At 42.7% G+C, this 22,262-nt stretch overlaps 1 protein-coding gene across 50 annotated transcripts in view; it reads left to right on the top strand.

Moving 5' to 3' along the window:
• ENTPD5 (ectonucleoside triphosphate diphosphohydrolase 5 (inactive)) overlaps positions 1-22,262 on the top strand; it is a 50,220-nt gene that overhangs the window by 521 nt on the left and 27,437 nt on the right. For 11 of the 50 annotated variants that reach the window (XR_014811124.1, XR_014811138.1, XR_014811123.1 and 8 more), the window contains exons 2-5: positions 2,314-2,426; positions 9,068-9,134; positions 10,349-10,402; positions 20,552-20,616. The gene's annotated coding sequence lies outside the window, so the exon portion shown is untranslated. Of the gene's footprint in view, positions 1-2,313; positions 2,427-9,067; positions 9,135-10,348; positions 10,403-19,116; positions 19,258-20,551; positions 20,617-22,262 lie in introns of those variants that run through there. The other 39 variants (XR_014811122.1, XR_014811119.1, XR_014811120.1 and 36 more) reach the window with 7 other exon arrangements.

Here is a 22,262-nt window from a genome sequence, read left to right as displayed (position 1 = left end):
CTGCCACCTGGGGTGGGAGAGGCTCCGGGGCCTGGAGGAGAGTCCTGGGGTCAGGCCCTCGGTCCCATTCTGTCCTGTCTTGGCAGACGCTGCCCGCCCAGAACCGGCCCGGGATTCCCATTGGCTAATAATCTCGTTTCTCCTCAGTGTCCTTTTTTTCCTGCAAGTTGTGTAAAGTTGAAAGCGCTTGCTTGCCTTTTTGTTTGTTTGTTTTTGGTTTAGTTTGATGTGTTCCCCTCTTCCCCCCAGCACGCCTGAAAAAGACTAAAACTCAAAAGTATTGTTCGCCTGTTTCAGAGGAGGAGCTCTATGATTATGCCTTCATTCATTGAGTTGGTCCTCGAGTCATTGAGGAGGATAGGGAATTATGGGTGCCAAGACAACAGTTAGGAAATTTGTGATTGAAGCTCTGCTGTGCCTAATCCTCCATTTAAAATTTTGTCGTGGGAGCACCCGCTGTAGCGCGCAACGGGATCAGCGGCATCTTGGGAGCTCCGGGACGAGAGTTCGATCCCCTGCCCGCACAATGGGTTAAGGATCTGGCGTTGCCGCAGTTGCCGCTTAGGTCGCCTCTGCTACCGGGATCTGATGCCTGAGAGTTCTATATGCGGCAAAATTTATTTATTTAGCTTTTTAGGGTCCCCGCCCCGCATGTGGACGTTCCCAAGGGGTTAAATCGGAGCTACAGCTGCCGGCCTATGCCACAGCGAAGGCAAGGCTGGATCCCTAATCTACTGAGCAAGGCCAGGGATCGAGCCCGCATCCTCATGGATCCTACTTGAGTTCTTAACTGCTGAGCCAGGAATGGAACTCCCAAATTTATTTTTTCATTGCACATCTTCCTTCTCCCTTTCTCTAGGGAGGGAGAACTTAATCCCTACACCCTTTCCAGAGTTCTCTGATGCACCCCCCCTTTTTCCCCTCCCACTTGCTTCTGTTTCTCAATTCAGTGGTTATAGGGAACTTGCTAAGGTTAATAAGCACTGAAAATCTTTTTAGTCATACCATCTGCTGGCATGATAGTGGCTTGCTCTATTTCTGGTGCTTTCCCCCTCTGTTTGCGTGTCACTTTTCTGTGAGTCCAGGTGGGATCAGCATACATTGAAAGGGTTTATTCTGATATGGAATCTAGAAGTTACTATTGATTGTATATGTGTAAGGTTGAACAATACACGTTACTGACAGCTTGCAGAAAAAAAGAGGGTAGAGCATCTTCTATCAGAGGCCTTATATTTGGAATTCATTCTAAAAATTGGTTACTGGAGTTCCCGTCATGCCACAGTGGTTAACGAATCCAACTCGGAACCATGAGGTGGATTCAATCCCTGTCCTTGCTCAGTGGGTTAAGGATCCAGCATTGCCTTAAGCTGTGGTGTAAGTCACAGATGCGACTCGGATCCGGCATTGCTGTGGCTCTGGTGTAGGCCAGCAGCAGCAGCTCTGATTAGACCTCTAACCTAGGAACCTCCATATGCTGAGGGAGCAGCCCTAGAAAAGGCAAAAAGACAAAAATAAATAAAAATAGGTTACTGCATAATATGAAAGTCAGTCCAAGACTTTTGTTATCAGATAACATAAACATAAAAATTTGACTGTAGGAGTTCCTGTCTTGTATCCATGAGGACGCAGATTGGATCCCTGGCCTCACTCAGTGGGTTAAGGATCCGGCATTGCTGTGAGTTGTAGTGTAGGTCTCAGACACTGCTTCCATCTGGCCTTGCTGTGGCTCTGATTCAGCCCTTAGCCTGGAAACTTCCATAAGCCCTAAAAAGCAAAAAAATAAAAAAATAAAAATAGACTGTAACAAGGTTATTTCTTGATATATATATGTATACTATTTTAGTTACATGCATTTTATAGTTATTTTATCATACAACATATTTTATTGACTATAAGTTTTTGTGGTCAAAACTGTTATGACTTGAATATGGCTAAAAGAAATGCCCAGATTCACACTGTAGTAGAGCTTGTTCTAGAATGTACTGTCTTCTGAACCTCCACATTCTCTGTCAAAGAACTGGATGTTATTATTCAGTCATCTCTTTGTGAGAAACATCTGATGGTGCAGATAGTAAAGTAGGAAGTTGCTATGTAGCAGTTCGTCTGGTAGCATTTCCTTCCATAATTTCTTGTAGGTAGTTTTACTGTGAAGTTTATTTCGCAAAATAAATTTGCTTTTTTAATTTTAATTATAGTTTTTTAAAAATTTGCTTTGTTTTATTGTTTAGAATGCTAATGCTTTTAAAACTTGGGAAGCACTTCATGTGTTGTTGACTTGGCTTTGTAATTCTGTTTTTTGTTTTTTTTGCCCAGTTTGTGTAGTTCCTTGTCAACAGAAATGTGGAGTATCTTGGCTGAGTCCTCCCTACAGACCAGATCATTATGGTCCAGGGTCCTGGTAGACAGGGCAAGTATCTGAATGTAAGGTAATGTCTCTGATATCCTTTTTTTTCTTTTGGCCAGGGGGCTGGGGGGGAGGGTGCCCACAGCATATGAAATTTCCAGGGCCAGGGCAATTTCTGAGCCAAAGCAATGACCCAAACTGCTGTGGTGACAATGCTGGATCATTAACCTGCAGGAGAACTCCTCTGCTATCTTTAAGTTGTAAAATGTACTTCATTTACTCCTGGGTTGGTTGGTTGTTTTCTGAATTGGGTTTTCTGCCTTTCCCAAATATTGTTAACTTTTCTCTTAAAAAAAAAAAAAAAAAAGGGAGTTCCCATTGTGGCTTAGTGGTAACTAACCCAACTAGTATCCATGAGGACACAGGTTCGATCCCTGGCCTTGAACAGTGAGTGGGTTAAGGATCTGGCATTGCTGTGAGCTGTGGTGTAGGTCGCAGACACGGCTCAGATCTGGCATTGCTGTGTCGTAGGCCAGCAGCTGCAATTCGAGCCCTAGTCTGGGATATGCTTCAGGTGTGGCTCTAAAAAGCAAAAAAAAAAACCAAAAAACCAAAAAAACCAAAGCAAAAAAACTTTTTCTCTCGTCCCATTGATTGTAATACCACCAAGTGTGGAGTTGTTCAAAAAGCCGTATAGGAACTTAGGACTATATCTCATAATACATATTATTTCTAACATTTTTCTTCTAGTGGATCCACCTTTGGGGTTACTCTGTAAAGTAATCTGTGGCTTTATTCTGGTTTAGCTTGGAGACCAAGTTTTTACTCATAAATCATCCTTGAAATTGCCCAATTGCAGATACTAGTCTATAATATGAAGAGACTGGCTGAATAGAGTTTGGTTTTGTTTTCACATAGACTTTAGAATCCCAGATAAATATATTGTCATCCAAACTTTATCTGAAGGGACTGATTAATATTTCTGAATATCATGAGAGGTTAGTTTCATCCTACCTTTTTATTGCATGTGGTACAAACATTAAATAGGTATTATGATGTAATGATTAGTTCATATCTCTACAGGGAATAAAGAATCCTGGGAGTTCCCCTCGTGGCGCAGTGGTTAACGAATCCGACTAGGAACCATGAGGTTGCGGGTTCGGTCCCTGCCCTTGCTCAATAGGTTAACGATCCGCGTTGCCGTGAGCTGTGGTGTAGGTTGCAGACGCGGCTCGGATCCCGAGTTGCTGTGGCTCTGGCATAGGCCGGTGGCTGCAGCTCCGATTCAACCCCTAGCCTGGGAACCTCCATATGCCGTGGAAGCGGCCCAAGAGATAGCAACAACAACGACAAAAGACCAAAAAAAAAAAAAAAAGAATCCTGGAGACATAGGATTTAGTCTTACCAGTTTTCAAATCAGTTTTTTTTTGTCTTTTATCTTTTTAGGGCCCCACCTGAGGCATATAGAGGTTCCCAGGCTAGGGGTCAAATTGGAGCTGCAGCTGCCGGCGTACACCACAGCCACAGCAATGCCAGATCTGAGCCGCAGCTGTAACCTACAGCACAGCTCACAGCAATGCCGGATCCTTAACCTACTGAGTGAGGCCAGGGATCGAACCCAAAACCTCATGGTTTCTAGTCGGTTTCGTTTCCACTGCACCACAACAGGAACTCCTCAAATCAGTTTTTTAAATGTTTACTGTTTTATACACACAGAATGTCTTCCCACAGATGATAATTATCTATTGGTAATTTATTTGCAAAATATTCAGTTTTTTTTTTGTTGTTGTTGTTGTTGTTGTTGTTGTTGCTATTTCTTGGGCCACTCCCGTGACATATGGAGGTTCCCAGGCTAGGGGTCGAATCGGAGCTGTAGCCACCAGCCTACGCCAGAGCCACAGCAACGCAGGATCCGAGCCGCGTCTGCAACCTACACCACAGCTCACGGCAACGCCGGATCGTTAACCCACTGAGCAAGGGCAGGGACCGAACCCGCAACCTCATGGTTCCTAGTCGGATTCGTTAACCACTGCGCCACGACGGGAACTCCAAAATATTCAGTTTTTATTTAGTTGTCCATTCTGACAAAATGACTTAAAGTCAGTTCTCTGAGAAAAATTATATACCCAAATTTCAGGCCCATTTATCAGTACTTTTCATTTCATGGATCTGTGAAATGTTTGTTCATTTAAGAAATGTTTAGGGAGTTCACATTGTGGCGCAGCAGAAACGAATCCGACTGGGAACTGTGAGGTTGCAGGTTCAATCTCTGGCCTCACTCAGTGGGTTAAGGATCTGGCATTGCTGTGAGCTGTGGTGTAGGTCTCAGATGCCGCTCGGATCTGGTGCGGCTATGGCTGTGGCGGGCAGCTGTAGCTCCAATTAAATCCCCAGCCTGGGAACCTCCATATGCCGCAGGGGCGGCCTTAAAAAGCAAAAAGCAAAAAAAAAAAAAAAAAGTTTAGTAAGTGCCAACTGTATACCAGGCTCTTGCTAGCTTGAGGGGTGCAGTGGGAGACAAGACAGGGCCCCTTTCTTCAAGTGCCTTACAGTCAGGTATGTAGGGTGCTGACCTGGACATTGATTTCTGAGAATACACAACCTCATTGGCAGCTATACACAAACATTTAACAGTAAAAAATCACCAAGCGGTGATGAATAAAAAGCAGATGGCATGGGCCTTAAGTGCTGCAGGAATTTGGAGGCATGAAAAACGGTTAGAGAAAATTTATAGGAAGAGATAGGCAGAAAGTCAAAGGGAAGGCTTTCTGGGAAGGTAGAGCAATATGATCAAAATCAGTGAGATAAGGAGTAATTTAACTAGAGCCGTGATTTCCAGAGTGTGGTCCATGCATCAGTAGTATCAGCCTCATCTGGAAACTTGTTAGAAATGCAAATTCTCAGGCCCCACTTGAGACCTATTGAATTGGAAATACGGTGGAGCCCTGAAATTTATACTTTAACAAGCCGTCCAGGTGATTCTGATGCATGCTAAAGTTTGAGAACCACTGAGCTAGAGCTGAGGGTTCTTCTATGAAAGTGGGCAAAAAACTTTGGTAGGTAGCCTGGGAATTTACAATGAAGGGTTTAGAATGTCGGGCAAGAACTCTGTCTTTTATCCTGCAGAGCAGAGTCACCAACTTGTAACTTAAGGGCTGGATTTAACCCATAGGTATATTTTGTTTGACCTGCACAGTGGTTTTTTTTGGTGGGGTTGTTTGTTTTTAATTTTTAAATGGAATTAGTTGTCACTGTTTAAAAACCAAATTTTGTTTAAAATCTGTGCTTTTAGCTTATCTCGAAAAATCAGAAGACCTGGTAATACTGGGCCTGTATTTCATTGTGGTAGCTATTTGTTGGAGCAGCAAGCAACCGACCCTTTATTTTTATTTATTTATTTTTGCGTGTGTGCTTTTTAGGGCTGCACTCTCAGTACATGAAGGTTTCCAGGCTAGGGTTCAATAGGAGCTACAGCTGCCGGCCTACGCCATAGCCACAGCAATGTGGGATCTAAGCCATGTCCGTGACCTACACCACAGCTCATGGCAACGCCGGATCCTTAACCCACTGAGCATAGCCAGGGATCGAACCCGTAACCCCATGGTTCCTAGTTGGATTCGTTTCCCCTGCTCTATGACGGGAGCTCCAGCAACTGGCCCTTTAAATGGGACATGTGCTTTCCAGTTTGCACAGCCCCCACCATTTCCCTTTGGTTTACACACATTTTTACTTACCTACATTTTCTGCCTGGCCCCAGTAGGTATTTCTTCTTCTTTTTGCTTTTTAGGGCTGCACTCACAGCATATGGAGGTTCCAGGCTAGGGGTCCAATCCGAGCTACAGCTGCCAGCCTACGCCACAGCAGCACCAGATCCAAGCCCCATCTGTGAACTACACCACAGCTCATGGCAACACCAGATCCTTAACCCACTGATCGAGGCTAGGAATTGAACCCACATCTTCATGGATGCTAGTCAGATTCTGTGCCACAAATGGAATTCCCAGTAGGTATTTCGCTATTTGAATTTGCAATTTCTGTTATGGACAGTGGGAAATTGGTGAAAATTTTCAGCAGCAAAGTGCTGTGACTTAGGTATTTATCAATTCATTCAACAAACATTGATGAATTAAACACATATGCCAGGTTGTACATTGTTCAGAGATGAATGAATCCCTGCTATGATGTAGGTTACAGTCTAGTGTGAAAATGATGAAAATAGCATTTTAGGAAGATAGTAGTATATGGATTTGAGAAGAGAGACATTGGTGACTTGAAGACCAGTTAAGAGGCTATAACAGTTCAGGTCTGAAGTGATAAAGGCCAGACTTTAAGTATCAACAAGGGAGTAGGAGGGAGAAAAGAGAAAAAGATGGGAAAGATACAGCAAAGCAAAATCGTCTGTCCTTGATAAGAGATTGGGCATAAGAGGGGAATTCACAGAAGGTGAATATTTTGAGTTGTGAATTAGGGAATTTGTGGTGCCATTAACAGAAATGGGAAATTAGAGAATCCATTTCATCCTGTTTGTATGAGGCAGGGACACTAAGGAAGGGGGAAGTTGGGAGATGCCAGTTTGAGGTGTCTCTTGTGTGAGTTTGGTATATTGGCATATACACAATATGGGTGTTTTTATTTATTTACTTGTTTATTTCATCTTTTTCTATTTTGGGGGGCCGTACCTGCGGCACGTGGATGTTCCCAGACTAGGGTCTAATCGGAGCTATAGCCTACCCCACAGCCACAGCAACGCCAGATCCAAGCCACAACCTCATGTTTCTTAGTCAGATTCGTTAACCACTGAGCCACGATGGGAACTCCCAATATGGGCGTTTTTAAGAGGAAAACTTGGTAGAAATGTTGTCAAGGGAGTTCCCATTGTGGCACAATGGAAACAAATCCGACTAGTAACCATGAGGATTCAGGTTTGATCCCTGGCCTCGCTCAGTGGGTTAAGGATCTGGCGTTGCTGTGAGCTGTGGTTTAGGTCACAGACATGGTTCAGATCCCGTGTTGCTGTCACTCTGGCATAAACCGGTGGCTACAGCTCCGATTGGACCCCTAGCATGGCAACCTCCATATGCTGTAGGTGCAGCCTTAAAAAGACAAAAAGACCAAAAAAAAAAAAAAAAAAAAAAAGGCTCATGAGGTAGTCCAGGGATGAGCACTGTCATTAAATTGTTGCTCTGTTGAGATAGTAGGCAAAGTTTTTCCTCTCATGATTTTAGTATTTGCAGTGCTTGGTTTCTTTTGCTTTTTTTTTTTTTTGGTCTTTTTGCTATTTCTTGGGCCACTCCCGCGGCATATGGAGGTTCCCAGACCAGGGGTCGAATCAGAGCTATAGCCACCGGCCTACGCCAGAGCCACAGCAACGCGGGATCTGAGCCGAGTCTGCAACCTATACCACAGCTCATGGCAACGCCGGATCGTTAACCCACTGAGCAAGGGCAGGGACCGAACCCGCAACCTCATGGTTCCTAGTCGGATTCGTTAACCACTGCGCCACGACGGGAACTCCTCTTTTGCTTTTTAAGAATTTTTTTTGACTGTGGTAAAATATGTATAACAAAAATTGCCATTTTAACCATTCTAAGTGTGTAATTCGATAGTATTATTTACATTCAAAGTGTTGTACAGCTATCACTGCTGCTTCCAAAACTTTTTTCATTACCTCAAACAGAAATTCTGGACTTGTTAAGCAATAACTACCATTCTCCCCTCCCCCAGCCCCTGGTTAACTAATATACTTTCTGCCTCTATGAATTTGCCTGTTCTAGATACTTCATATTAATGGAATCATAGTTTTTGTATCTTAGCGTAATGTTTTGAAGGTTCATCTTTGTTGTAACTCTGTCAGAACTTCTTTGCTTTTATGGCTAAGTAATGTTAGATTGTATGTGTATGTATCCTGTTTTGTTTATCTATGCATCTGTTGATGGACACTTGGGTTTTTTCCACTTCTGGCTGTTGTGAATAATGCTTCAGTGAATACTGGTATGGAAATATCTGTTTGAGTCCCTGTTTTCAATTAGGTTAGTATGTACTCAGGACTGAGATTAACTTGGTCCCTTTTAACCACGTACGTACATTTAATAGTGAGTGCCCCTCTAGATTACATTGTGGAACACACAACTAGTATTTCAGTTCTTCACAGCCAAAAAAAGACCTCACAAAGTGTATAAATTTGTGCACACCTACACTGACACTTTTCTAGGGCCATGCCCGAGGCAGATGGAGGTTCCCAGGCTAGGGATCCAATCGGAGCTGTAGCTGCTGGCCTACGCCAGGGCCACAGCAACGCTGGATCTAAGACACATCTGCAACCTACACTACAGCTCCCGGCCACGCTGGATCCTTAACCCACTGAGCAAGGCCAGGGATCAAACTGGCAACCTCATGGTTCCTAGTTGGATTCGTTTCCGCTGCACCACAGTGGGAACTCCAACTCCCTCTAGCTTTTAGAGGGAATGTTACTTGCCTCCTCTTGTTATTGCTGATTTTGTAAACAAGTCATTTTATAAGAGTGGCTGCAGTTGTATTTTGAATGAAAAAGTATGGAAGAGGAGAAAGAGCCCAAGACTACTAGAGAGATTAACTTGGTGATCTGCTTTCCAAAGCCTGAAACAAATGTAAAAAGAGATAATTGCATCAAAAATAGGCATGCTGACAAGAGAGGCAAAAAAGAGAACTTTGCTCTTATGAGTAACCCATCTCCATGTTCTACAGGTTGAAAAAGTGACACATTAGTTGAAGGAAACAAAGGGGAAAGCCCAGAAAAGAAAAGAAAATATTGGTAAGTAACCTATATAAAGTATACCCTACTTTTCCATAGGTCAAGATTTCTTTCTTATACCTAGCTAGCTGAGAGCTTATAGTTAAGTGGAAAGGGGTCAATGAGTCACTAAAAGCTGTCACAGATTCCACAACCCTTATTCTGTTGGAGAGGCCCTCATTTGTGTATGTTGACATAGAAGTCTAATAATTATGGCTCTCTGATTCACATCCCACAAAAGATTTTTTTTGCCACACCTGCAGCATATGGAAGTGACAACACGGGATCCTTAACCTGCTACACCACAAGAGAAACCCCAAAGGATTTTTTTTCTTTTTATGGCTGAATTTGCAGCATATGGAAGTTCCCGGGCAGGGGTTGAACCGGAGCTGCAGCTCGCAGCAACACTGGATCCTTAACCCACTGAGAGAAGCCAGGGATTGAACTCACATCCTCCTGGACACTATGTCAGGTTCTTAACTCACTCAGCCACAATGGGGACTCCCCCAAAAGATTTTTTTTTTAATTAAATGATGGCAGCTTATTGAAGGAGTCAGACAGTGATCAGTGGTGATAGTGCGATGTCAAGGGAAACTAGTTCAGAAAGCAAGCAATCTGGGACTATTTGTTGGCAGAGGGACAGTCCTAAAGACCTGTAGTCCCTGAAGGCATCCCAAGTTTACAGAAGAATATAGCTGATGATCATGCTCATAACCCCGAACCATAAGTATGTCACTTTAGAAACATTTTTACCAAACACTATTAAAATAAAGATGTTATGGTATTTAGAGAGGAAGCATCTTAAAGACATTTGAGGAAATGTACTTACATAGAGCCCCTATTCTTTGCTTTAAATATGAGGTATCAGGAGTTCCCGTTGTGGCGCAGTGGTTAGCGAATCCGACTAGGAACCATGAGGTTGCGGGTTCGGTCCCTGCCCTTGCTCAGTGGGTTAACGATCCAGCATTGCCGTGAGCTGTGGTGTAGGTTGCAGACGCGGCTTGGATCCTGCGTTGCTGTGGCTCTGGCGTAGGCTGGCGGCTACAGCTCTGATTGGACCCCTAGCCTGGGAACCTCCATGTGCCGTGGGAGCGGCCCAAGAAATAGCAAAAAGACAAATAAATAAATAAATAAACATGAGGTATCATTGTAATATTTGCCTTTCTCAAGCTTTTCATTTTGACGAAATGGGTTAGTTGATAACAAGAAGATACATTTTCTTCTCTTCCTTCAAGCTCCAGTATAAACAGTGACAAGTGGCATTGATCTTTGCAGTCACTCTTCTGCAAGTAAGTGCCTCCCACAATGGATATGGGTTTGGAAGCAGAGATAGTTTATCACTTTAGATTTTCATTATATTTGCTCATTGGGGAAATATTAACCCTCTCCTGATTAATAGTATCTTCTTATCTAAAGGACTTTGTCTTTTTAATGAATGGATAAAAGGCCTGTGACTTAAGAGAGACATCAGTAACAACAGTTTTCCCCATGGGGTGATTATTGTGGCTAAGTCAAGCCGGAAACAATGAAGAATGAAGTCATGCACTGCCTGATCTCATTTCAGTATAAGACTCAGACGGTTCATTGTACAGAGTGGGCCTTTTTGACACATGTCTAATGATGTTTGGATTAAAGTGGAGTAAAGTACAGAAAGAAGTAATCTGTTTATAGGAAATAAGTTCATATTTGTTAGTAACTACCAATGCATCAGTTCTAATTCCTCTGTTGAGAGAGTATTTAATCTTAGTGTTGGAGGGACCTTAAAAGATAGTGCATTCAGCCAGCCTGCTGATTTGTGAATCCGCTTTGGACAGTGTGGTCATATTTGAGCTGAGCCCTTGGGTCAAGAATTCTTACCCCACCAATATGAAACAACTCATTGTAGGGAAATTCTTCCTATTTAGTCTCTCCCCTGTAGTTTCCAGTCTTATTATAACTCCTTGGCAGCGATCTAATAACAGTTAATTTTTTAAAATAAACCTTTTTTATTGAGTTAATATTCGAAAAATGCTTATTGTAAAATTTTTCACTGGTTTTCAAATCTGTACCAGTTGTCAGTCTTATCCTTTTCTACCTAATACTTCTTCAGTACCTATGTATTATTAATGCTACCATTGTATTAGATTTTTTTTTTGTCTTTTTTTTTTTTAGGGCTGCACCTGCGTCATATGGAAAGTCACAGGCTAGAGGTCAAATCGGAGCTATAGCTGCCAGCCTATGCCACAGCTCACAGCAACGCTGGATCCCAACCCACTGAGCAAGGCCAGGGATTGAACCTGGTCCTCATGGATACTAGCTAGGGGTCTAATCAGAGCTGTAGCCATCGGCCTACACCAGAGCCACAGCAACAAAGGATCCGAGCCATGTCTGCAACCTACACCACAGCTCACAGCAGTGCGGGATCCTTAACCCACTGAGCAAGGCCAGGGATTGAACTCGCAACCTCATGGTTCCTAGTTGGATTTGTTAACCACTGTGCCACGACAGGAACTCCGGCAAGCTGGTTTTGGCTATTTGGAAAAAAACCTCGGTTGCTTCCCATGTGCACGCTCCATAAGGCCTTGAATGTCTGCACTACATGGTGGCTAGCTTCCTCCAGAGTGGGTAAGCCAAGAGAGCATGGAAGAAGCTTGTATGACTTAGCCCTTCAAGTCACACACTATCACTTTCCCCATAATCCATCGGTCATATGGACCAATGTTGATGAAATATGCAAGGGGACTACAAAAGGGCATAAATATTAGGAGGTAAGGGTCACTGAGGGCCATCTTGGAGGCTGGCTACTGAAAGTGATCATCCGTACTTGTATGATATTTTGTGTTCAGCTTTTTCCCCAGTTTATATATATTTTTACATACTTTTTGTTTTAGAAACTGTTCCCATTATGGCTCAGCAGTTAACAAACCCAACTAGTATCCGTGAGGATGTGGGTTTGATCCCTGGCCTCACTCAGTAGGTCACGGATCCGGTGTTGCTGTGAGCTATAGTGTAGGTCATAGATGTGGCTCAGATCCCGCATTGTTGTGGCTGTGGTGCAGGCCAGCAGCTGTAGCTCTGATTCGACCCCTAGCCTGGGAACTGACTTCCATATGCCGCAAGTGCGGCCCTAAAAAAAGGCCAAAAAAAAGGAAACTATATGGTATTCCAAAGATACTAACTTTCTTTCTCTTCTTTTCTTTTCTTTTTTTTTTCTTTTTTTTTTTTTTTTTTTTGGCTTTTTAGGGATGTACCCATGGCATACAGAAGTTCCCAGGCTAGGGGTCAAATCGGAGCTATAGCTTCTGGCTACACCAAAGCCACAGCAACACACAATCCAAGCCATGTTTTCGACCTATGCCACAGCTCAAGGCAACGCTGGATCCCCAACCCAATGATCAAGGCCAAGGAGTAAACCCGCATCCTCATGGGTACTAGTTGAATTTGTTTCTGCTGCACCACAACAGAAATTTCCTCAAAGACATTAACTTTTTTTTTTTTTTTTTTTTTTTTGTCTTTCTTTTTAGGGCCGTTCCCGCGGCATATGGAGGTTCCCAGGCTAGGGGTCTAATCAGGGCTGTAGCTGCCGGCCTACCCCACAGCCACAGCAATGCCAGATCCGAGCCTCCTCTGTGAACCACACAGCTCATGGCAATGCTGGATCTTTAACCCACTGAGTGAGGCCAGGGATCAAACCTGCAACCTCAGGGTTCCTAGTCAGATTCGTTTCCCTTGTGCCACAGTAGGAACTCTGATATTAACTCTTAAAAATTAAAAATGTCATGGACTTTTAACTTCTCTGAAGATAGCATATCCCACGACTTGAAGCCATCCATTTTTTGTTACAGTTCAAATGTTTAAAAACTACACCTCAGTGTCCCGCTTGTTCCCAAATGAAGACAAATTTAAATACTTCAAATAAAAGATAATTTTAGGAAAGAGTAGGAAGAAATGAGTTATTACATTTAAGATTACAAACATCAAACACTAAATCAAGGAAGATACAGGGTGAAAAATATATTAACAGAACAGCAACTTCTTCATGCTATACACAGAAAAAAATTCTAGGAGTTTTGATTGTGGCTCAGTGTTCCTAGAAAAGGCAAAAAGAGGGAGTTCCCATCATGGCACAGTGGACAACGAATCTGACTAGGAACCATGAGGTTGTGGATTCGATCCCTGGCCTCGCTCAGTGGGTTAATGGTCCAGCGTTGCCATGAGCTGTGGTGTAGGTTGCAGATGCGGCTCGGATCCCGTGTTGCTGTGGCTCTGATGTAGGGCAGTGGCTACAGCTCCAATTTGACCCCTAGCCTGGGAACCTCCCATATGCCGTGGGAGCGGCCCAAGAAATGGCAAAAAGACAAAAATAAATAAATAAAAGGCAAAAAGACAAAAAAGAAAACAAAATCAGCTTGCCAACCATTGAGTGAGCTATCTTGGAGGTCAAGATGACCTCCAAGCCTTTGGATGACTGCTGCCTAAGCTTGCTTTTTTTTTTTTTTCAGCCTACATCTTGACTAGAATATAATGAGAGACCCTGAGGCGAAATTATCCAATTAAGCCACTCCCAAATTCCTAAATACCGGAACTGAGATGATGAATGTTTATTGTCTTTCTAAGCAACTAAGTTTTAGAGTTATTTCCTGTGCAGCAGTAGATAGCTAACCTACACTATCCTAAAATATTTATTGGTTTGATATGTAGAAGAGAATTTGAACAATATAAACAATGCCTGATGTCTTTTAGATTTTTTTTAGGGTCTGCACCTGCAGCATGTGGAATTTCCTAGGCTAGGGGTTGAATTGGAGCTGCAGCTGCTGGCTTGTGTCACAGACACACCAGATATGAGCCTCATCTGTGGCATACACCACAGCTCGCAGCAATATCGGAGCCTTAACACATTGAGCGAGGCCAGGGATTGAACCCACATCTTCATGGATACTAGTTGGGTTCATTTCCGCTGAACCATAACAGGAACTCCTAGATTTTTTTTCTGGTAAGTCATTTTATGACAATTTTAACAATTTGAACATGTTTGGTTAAAGAAATTCAGTTTAGCTAATAGATTCAGAGAAGTAACATAGTTTATCCTAAAACAAATTAGTATGACTAGATTAGGTATTCATTAATCAGTTATATTTTCTCTTAAATATTTGTTTAACTCTTTTTTTTTTTTTTTTTTTTTTGTCTTTTTGCCTTTTCTAGGGCCGCTCCCATGGCATATGGAGGTTCCCAGGCTAGGGGTCAAATTGGAGCTGTAGCCGCCGGCCTACACCAGAGCCACAGCAACGTCAGATCCGAGCTACGTCTGTGACCTACACCACAGCTGACGGCAACGCCGGATCGTTAACCCACTGAGCAAGGGCAGGGACCGAACCCGCAACCTCATGGTTCCTAGTCGGATTCGCCAACCACTGCACCATGAAGGGAATTCCTTAAATATTTGTTTAACTCTTTATGAAAATATCCTCCTTTTTTATGTCACATTGCAGTTAATATTGTCACTTTTTATTGAACTCCTTCTTGGATGCTATTCTAGGTTCTTGGGCTACAAAACAAAAGATTTCTGCTCAAGGAGCTTATATTCTGTCAGAAACACAGATAGTAAGCATAGTGGTGTAGAGAAAAAGAATAGATCAGTGTAAGGGGGGATTGAGGAAGTAAACGGAGGTAGGGCACACATGAGGGAGTGTGGATGTAGTGTTAAATAAAGGTAGGCCTCAATAAGAAATCGTCATTTGAACAATGATTTGTAGGAATTGACCACGTGGAGATATGGGAAAAATTATTCCAGACAGTGGGGTCAGCAAGAGCAAAGGCCGTAAGGTGGCACCACACGTGGTATTTAAGCTCAGAGGTCAGTGTGGATGGAATGAGTGAGGTGAAAACTTTAGTAGCTGAGGTCAGAGAGGTAATGGGATGGGAGCAGAGCAGGTGGGTTCATGAAGGCCATTATTTGGATCTTGCTACTCTGAGGGAAATGGAAAGCCATTGCTAGATTTTGCAAAGGAGGAAGATGCTTTAACTTATATTTTAAAAGGATGACTGTAGTTGCTTGTTAAAAATAGACTGTAGGGGAGTGAAGGTAAAATCAGAGATCCGTTAGGACAATATTACTGTTAATCACATGAAAGATGATGATAGCTCAGGGAGTTCCTTTCGTAGCTCAGCAGTTAACAAACCCGACTAGGATCCATGAGGATTCAGGTTCGATCCCTGGCCTCGCTTAGTGGGTTATGGATCTGGCATTGCCATGAGCCGTGGTGTGGGTTGCAGATGCAGTGCGGATCCTGCGTTGCTGTGGCTCTGGTGTTGGGGCTGTAGCTCCAATTTGACCCCTAGCCTGGGAATGCCTATATGCTGCAGGTGAAGCCCTAAAAAACAAAAAGAAAGAAAAGAAAGATGATGGCGGCTCAGGCCAAGCTGGTGGTGGTGGAAGCGGTCAGAAATGGTGAAATTCTGGAAATGTAATCAATAACTTTTGGTCATGCCCAGGAAGATATCAAGACTTTCACATCCTGATGCCAGTCTAACTTTCCAGAGTCATCTCTGACCATCCTTTTCTGCTCTACACTCTCTGACCCACCCTGTACCCATCTTTCTTAAGTGCCATACTTTCTGACCCTTCCTGTGACCTAGCAGTTATAACTGTGGGCTCTGTATTAGACCATCTGGGTTTGATGTCTTTGCTCATTTCACTTAACTGTTGTGTGGTCTTAAATTACTTTAACCTTAGTTTTCTTATTTCCAGAATGGGGGTGTTAACAACAAAATCTACCTCATGGAGTGGTATTGTGAGCTTAAATGAAATAATCCATGTTATTCCACATAGTGCTTGCAATGTATTAAGGTCTCAGTAAATATTAGCTGCTGATAATTATTACCTCAGATTGTGTTCGTCTTTCTGGATTAAATGCTGACGTCCCTATATCATCTTCCGCTCTAGCCTTTCATTTGTTTTTGTTTGTTTTCATTTCTCAAATCTATATGACAAAAAATTCTTGAGGAAATTTAAAAAGTGAAACCAAACTATCCATAATTTCCCTGTTACCCATTTTCATTTTATAGTCCCTCTGGTCTTTGTCCACATGTCTTTATTATTTATGTAGTTACTTCTACTCATTTTTCATAATCAGTACAAATATCATCTCATGATGCCTTTCCTAATCCACTGTGTAGAGTTAGTCATCTGTGCTTTGGGCTTCTTTAACATTTTCATGATTTACTTAAAAAGATGTGGTTGTTTGTATATGTATCTATCACCTCTGCCACACTGAGCATCTTGAATAAAAAAGTGTTTATTCACCTTTAATTCTCTGGCACCTTGTACTTAGTAGGCACTATAAACATTTGTAGAATTAGACTAGTGCGTGGAACCTACCAAGTTTCCCTACCCTAGTCCTTCTTGTATGTAACTGCCAGAATCATATTTTGTGACCCTCTCTGGCTGAAAATTTTCAGTGGCTTGCTATTGTCTGCAAAGTCAACTTCACATTCCTTAAGTATTTGGTGTGTTCTACTATTTGACCTTAGTTTGCCTTTCCAATTTTATTTCGTACTACAGTTAGTCAAACTGATCTGTTCACTATCCCTTGGGGTTCCGCGATCCTCTTTCTACATCCATGTCTTGATTCATATTATTTCTCTTTCCTGAAAAGCACTCCTCTTCTGTCCTAATTCCCCTCTTCAATACCATCTTCAAATGCTCCCTCTTTTACAAAGCCTTCTCTTATCATCCCAGCTAGAAATAATCTCACCCTGCTTTGACATCTCAGATCATGGAACTGTGCTACTTGTTACATTTTAACTTTACAAAAGTAATTAAATGGATATCTATTTTTCTTTTCTGTTCGCTACAGTCTCTTAAAAGGCAGGTCTAAGATGATTCATCTTTGCATGCTGTACTTAAAAAGTAGCATTAGGCAACCGATAAATTCTGTAATGTCTGAATGAATAAATTAATATATGAATAATAGACTTCCTTGAATAGCACTCCTATGGGCTGGTTTGGAGGAGAAATGGGTGTTGAGAATGTGAGACATAGCCATGGGAAGACACTGGGAAAAGGGTTACTCCCTGCCCCAGTGCTCCTGTTTGCAGATTCCATTAGCCCAATTGTACCAAGTCCATTCAGGACATGGTTGCTGATGTTCAAGACTCAGTACTTGGCTGTAGGAATACAGAAGATATTATGTACCTTCACCTTAGACAACCTTCAATAGCAAGGTGTTCCAGAGCTCTGGCCCTTGGTATCACTATGTCGATCCAACGTTATATCCTCAAATGAGGCATTGCTCGCTGTGCTGACATCTATCCCAAACTTACCTTATTAGGCCCACCTTGGTTTTACTTTGCTTGGCTGATTTATGCTCTGGGTGGTTTGGCTAATCCATTTCCATGGTTTAGTTCATTGTTGAAAAATTTTATTCTAGTTACATGTTTAACTTGCTTTATGTTAAACTTTTAACTTTGTTACAGCCACCTTTGCTGTGGAACTCAGAAGAAGTGGCAGTGGGAGCTTTTACATTTTACTGTGTCCAGGCTTTTCGGTAGACCTTTCTGGTCACCTCCCTCATGCCATTATTTTACACTGTTGGGAAATACTGTCATTTTATCCAACTAATCAGTATTAATGTTTAAGGAGGAAATATAAAAACATAAATAACAGCCAGGAGTCACCATGGAACCTGTAGAAGAAAAACAAGCCCACTCATTTTGAAATCTGATTTGCTGCCTTTAGAACAAGTCTTTCTCACACCGGCCCTCTTTGTTCTTGTACACCTCTACATTCCAGCCATACTGAACTCTTAATATATGAAGTTCTCAGAATTCTTCCTTGTCACTCTCCCAGGGTAATTCCTGCCTCTGATTCAGGACCCAGCTTATGCTTCTCATCCCTTAAAAAGCCTCCCATTCCCAGAGTTCCTGTCATGGCGCAGTGGAAACGAATCCAACTAGGAACCGTGAGGTTGCAGGTTTGATCCTTGGCCTTGCTCAGTGGATTAAGGATCTGGCGTTGCCATGAGCTGTGGTGTAGGTCATAGACGAGGCTTGGATCTGGCGTTGCTGTGGCTGTGGCTTAGGCTGGCAGCTGTAGCTCTGATTAGACCCCTAGCCTGGGAACCTCCGTGTGCTATGGGTGCGGCCCTACAAAGCCAAAAAAAAAAAACCTCCCACTCCCTTCTCACCTCCATCCTTCTCCTTCTAAGGTGAGTTACTTGTCCCTCACATCCCTTCCTGTCATACCCTGTGCATAGTTCTGTCAGAGAACTTGCACAGTACATTATGGCTGTTGGTTTGTTTCTTCTAGTAAGCTGAAATATCCTCACCAGCTGAGCCTGTATCTAAAGTCTCTTTTCTATCGAGAAGCTAGACACTAGTACAGTGTCTGATATGTGTTAGACAACTTAGTGCCGGCCTTCTAAGTTCATCTCAAGGATGGAGGCTATTGAGTAGTTATATTCACTTCTCTACTATTGGGCTAATGTTGTAAAAGCATAAATTAGTAGAGAATCAATAATGATATTATATGGTTACATATCTGGTCATTGTAAACATAGCATAGGGGAGTTCCCCTTGTGGCTCAGCAGTAGTGAACCCTACTAGTATCCATGAGGACATGAGTTCAAACCCTGGCCTTGCACGGTGGGTTAAGGATCCGGCATTGCCATGAGCTGTGGTGAAGGTTGAAGACCAGGCTTGGATCTGGTGTGGCTGTGGTGCAGGCCAGTTGTTGCAGATCCAATCCGACCCCTAGCCTGGGAACCTCCATATGCCATGGGTGCAGCCCCCAAAAAGACAAAACTTATACCATGAATTATGTTGTAAAAATGTTAATTATAATCTCCTGTATATAAGTAGCCCTGAATTCATTTCCTGAGCAACTTCAGCCTTGTAAGCAGTAATTCTACCAGTTGGCACTGTACTATCATAAAAGTAAATGAACTGGACAATCATGTGTACTCAGAAAAAAAGGTGGATAAGGGAGGAGTGAAGGATATATAAGGGAGTGAGTTAGCAAAATGCCAGGCAGTCGGTTCCAAACTAGCACAAAGGTGAGTGTGATTCATGAGGCTGGTTTGATTCACAAGGGCTGGAATAGGAGCAAAGAGCAAAAGGCAATCAACAATGAAAGTCAGGATTCATAGGGCTCAGCGGACATGAGCAGGTGAGCACCCAGCTGGGGCCTGGGGCCTGTGGGATTGTGGCCTCACACTCTGGGGAGGCTGAGTGGGGAGGCCTGGTGTTTACTATGGAGACAGAGATGCGCTGAAAAGACTTTAGAGGGAGAGGGACATGGTGACAAACACTAGTTGGCACCAGAGTCTCAAAAGAATTGAAGAGGGGACTTTGTTGGGAGTGAGTATGGAGATAGCAAGAGAGACTGAGAAGACCAGTTCTGAAAGGAGTGGATTTAAATATGCTGATGTATATGCTCCAGTCTATATATATTATGTTGAGTAGCAGTAAAGCTTTTTATATGATTGACCCATTCAGAGAAACAGTCGATCCTTGGAAAGTTTGGAATCATGATCTTCTAATGGGTGAATAGTTAATTTCCTTTTGGAAAGAAGTCAGTTATTCGTATTAAATGAGTGCGATCCAGACCCTGAGTCACTTCAGTACTGTTCCACTGCTGGAAACACATCAGTGAACAAAACACAAAAATACCTGCCCGTGTATAGCTCACAAAGGACAGGGGCAGAGTCAGGAGCAAGGAGTATGAGAAAAACAACACACAAAAGTAGTAAATTGTGTAGTGTATTAACAGGTGAAAAGTGCTGTGAAGAAAAATAAACAGGTAGAAGGTAGAAGACATGCATGTGACCAGGTGGGTTGCAATTTTAAATACAATAGACAAGGAAGGACTCTGAGAAGGTGACATTTGAGCAAAGACAGTGAATGAGCAAGCTGTGTAATCTGGTGTCTTGCAAATTAGGGTGTCTTTCTGTATGCTCCAAGTTGTAAGCCTTTTTAATACCACCCTTACAGTAGCTGATCTAAGGAAGAATGAGATTGGAAGTGGTGTTAGGAGGTAGGGATTCAAAGCAGAAGGGACATTTTATGTGTTCATCATTTGCTTTCTCTAAAATCTGCTGTTTTACACTGAACACCTGGCATGACTCTGCAGTTTTCACTTCATGAAAACAGATACCTAGCATGCATTTTTTTTCTCTTGCAATTTCTTTTGGAAGAAAAACAAATGTTTGCTTAATGGGAACAGAAGCTGGCAAGGTTTTTTTTTTCAGAAACCACAATAGTAGAGGAAATATGAGTGAGTCCTGAGGAAGGCTGCTGTGGAATCTGTCACGACAATGGAAGCAAGCTGGTGACGGGAGAGCCCCTAAATACACTTCTCGAGTGAAAGGACTTAGTGTGGAGTATAGTTTGAGCTTTGGACAAGACAACGATTTGTTAATACTTGTAATCTGAAAAGGTTGTTTTTGTTTTCGGTTACTTAGGTTGATCTACTTGACCAGACTGGTTACTGTAAAAGAAGAATCAGCCTAAGGAAGTGATTGAAGATGTGAGTATGACTCTGGCCAGGCAGCTGCCCTGATGCAGTGGTTGATTTCCTGAGATGAGTTTTCTCTTTTGAGATTCCAGGTTTTCCTTTCCTAGCTGGTAGCTCTCATTCTTAACTATAAGATAGAAGTTCAACCTTGACTAGTTCTAACTTTGCCTTTGTAGTGCCTCAGAACAACTTTAGTTATTTTAAATAGTTTTATATTCCAAATGCAATTAACTTTAATTTGCTTTATGATGTGTAGTATGTCACCTGAGAAGGAAGGCATTTGGTAAAACAAATCTTAGAAGATCAGCAGATTTGAGAATGATTAAGGATCTTCCATCTGTACTCTAAAAATCCCAAGTATTCTATTAGAGATAAGGGGACTGGGAAATGGGGACTTTGGGAGTTCTCGTCATGGCACAGCAGAAACTAATCCAACTAGGAACCATGAAGTTGCGGTTCAATCCCTGGCCTTGCTCAGTGGGTTAGGGATCCAGCGTTGCCGTGAACTGTGGTGTAGCTTGCAGATGCAGCTTGGATCCCATGTGGCTGTGGCATAGGGCAGCAGCTACAGCTCTGATTTGACCCCTAACCTGGGAACCTCCATATGCTGTGGGTGCGGCCCTAGGAAAGACAAAAAAAAAAAAAAAAAAAAAAGCAAAGAAAGAAAGAAATGGGGACTTTGGAACTAGATCTTATGTAACCAGTAACTATGACTTACTGACTTACATGAAGGGAAGTTCAGAGGTGAAAGCTGGATCAGAATACACAAAACTAGATATTCTGGGCATCTTGTTTTTGTTTTTTGTTTTGTTTTTGTTGTGACCATGGCCATATGGAAGTTCCTGGGCCAGGGATTGAACCCATACCACAGCAGTGCCCCGAGCCACAGCAGTGACAGTGCTGGGTCCTTAACACACTAGGGCATCAGGGAACTCTTACCTAAAACTGTTTTGAACAGAGTGCTTAAAGTGCGATTAAGGAAGCCTTAAATATTAGAGGATAGAGATGGCGTTCTTCATTTAATACCAGGAGAAAATATAGCCTATGCAGGAGACATTTTTCTTTGTAGCCTTATTCTAAGTTTTCTGCATATATTTCTGCATATATTAACCTACCTTAATATACAAATCTAAAAGAAATAGGAGTTCCTGTCATGGCTCAGTGGAAATGAATCCATCTATGAACCATGAGGTTCCAGGTTCTATCCCTGGCCTTGCTCAGTGGGTTAAGGATCTGGCATTGCCGTGAGTTGTGGTGTAGGTCAAAGATGCGGCTCGGATCTGGCGTTGCTGTGACCTGTGGTGTAGGCCAGCAGCTGTGGCTCTGATTTGACCCCTAGCCTGGGAACCTCCATGTACCGCAGGCACAGCCCTAAAAAATAATAAATAAATGAATAAATAAATAAATAAAACAAATAATGCTGAGCCACTTTAAAAGGTTGTTTGTTTGTTTTGTTTTGCTCTTTAGGGCCGCACTCACGGCATATGGAGGTTTCCAGGCTGGGGGTCGAATCAGAGCTACAGCTGCCAGCCTACACCACAGCTCACAGCAATGCCAAACCCCTGACCCACGGAACAAGGCCAGGGATCAAACCCATATCTTCTTGGACACTGGTCAGATTCGTTTCTGCTGTGCCACAGTGGGAACTCCCTAAAAGG

Source organism: Sus scrofa, chromosome 7, assembly GCF_054392235.1.
Source record: "Sus scrofa isolate SSC_HxYL_T2T_F1_AM1 chromosome 7, Sscrofa_HxYL_maternal_Yorkshire_Landrace_v2.0, whole genome shotgun sequence".
Classification (NCBI taxonomy): domain Eukaryota; kingdom Metazoa; phylum Chordata; class Mammalia; order Artiodactyla; family Suidae; genus Sus; species Sus scrofa.
This window is presented reverse-complemented; position numbering and strand designations above follow the sequence as displayed.